Source organism: Corvus brachyrhynchos, unplaced genomic scaffold (genome assembly GCF_000691975.1).
Source record: "Corvus brachyrhynchos isolate BGI_N302 unplaced genomic scaffold, ASM69197v1 scaffold28, whole genome shotgun sequence".
NCBI classification, from domain to species: Eukaryota; Metazoa; Chordata; class Aves; order Passeriformes; family Corvidae; genus Corvus; species Corvus brachyrhynchos.
In genome coordinates this window covers 2,146,570-2,147,310 of record NW_008246058.1, presented here as the reverse complement: position 1 = coordinate 2,147,310, position 741 = coordinate 2,146,570, and the positions used below count along the sequence as shown (strand labels likewise).

The 741-nt window shown below is 40.6% G+C and overlaps 1 long non-coding RNA gene across 3 annotated transcripts in view; it reads right to left on the bottom strand.

Moving 5' to 3' along the window:
* LOC108449596 overlaps positions 1-741 on the bottom strand; it is a 151,994-nt gene that overhangs the window by 130,149 nt on the left and 21,104 nt on the right. For 2 of the 3 annotated variants that reach the window (XR_001865820.1, XR_001865822.1), the window contains exon 3: positions 588-716. This is a non-coding gene — a long non-coding RNA (uncharacterized LOC108449596). Of the gene's footprint in view, positions 1-587; positions 720-741 lie in introns of all 3 variants that reach the window. The other variant, XR_001865821.1, reaches the window with a different exon arrangement.

Below are 741 nucleotides of genomic sequence, written 5' to 3'. Positions count from 1 at the left end.
CCTTTACAATCTCCTGCTACTTTTTTTTTTTCCCTACATACTGCAGGCAATAACTATGAAACATTTTAATTTAACAGTATGTTCTTTGTCCTGCAATTGTTCCTGTTTTGCAACCGCATAGATTATATGTACGGGCCTGTAGGAATAGTCAAACAGTTAATAAGGGTAGGGTTTGGCATGCTTCACTATGTACAAATTCTACAATCAAGTCCTGACAGGAAAGCTCTGTATCTTCTGTGGTTCCCAGTCCTGACTAAAATATGCAAAATATCACTACTGGGAATGATACCTATTTCCCAGAAGGCTGCAATACCAGTTTTTCTTATCAATGCATCATTGAAGCGTATTTTGTTTACAGTTTACACCATTTATTTTCCCAGGCATATTAGGTTTTCAGGAGTGATCCATGGCTCATTGTGCCTGTCAAACGTACAGAGGTGCTATTTCAAATTTCATTACACCCTTAATGCAGTATAAATGAAAGAACTAAAGAGAGACCTGTACCAGATAACTGCATTAACCCCTGAGGTTAAATGTCCATCCACATGATTCCTTGGATCTTATGGTTTTCTCATAGGTCCCTTTACCTGGGGGTAGTGTACATCCTTCAAGCAGGCAGAAATGCACTGTGCAACAGGTGCCACAGCACAGGGGTACCACAGTCAGGATGAGAAGGTGTGCTCTGCAGAGCAACTGTACAAACTCAATTGCTGATCCTGCTGATGAGACGAGAACAAGAGT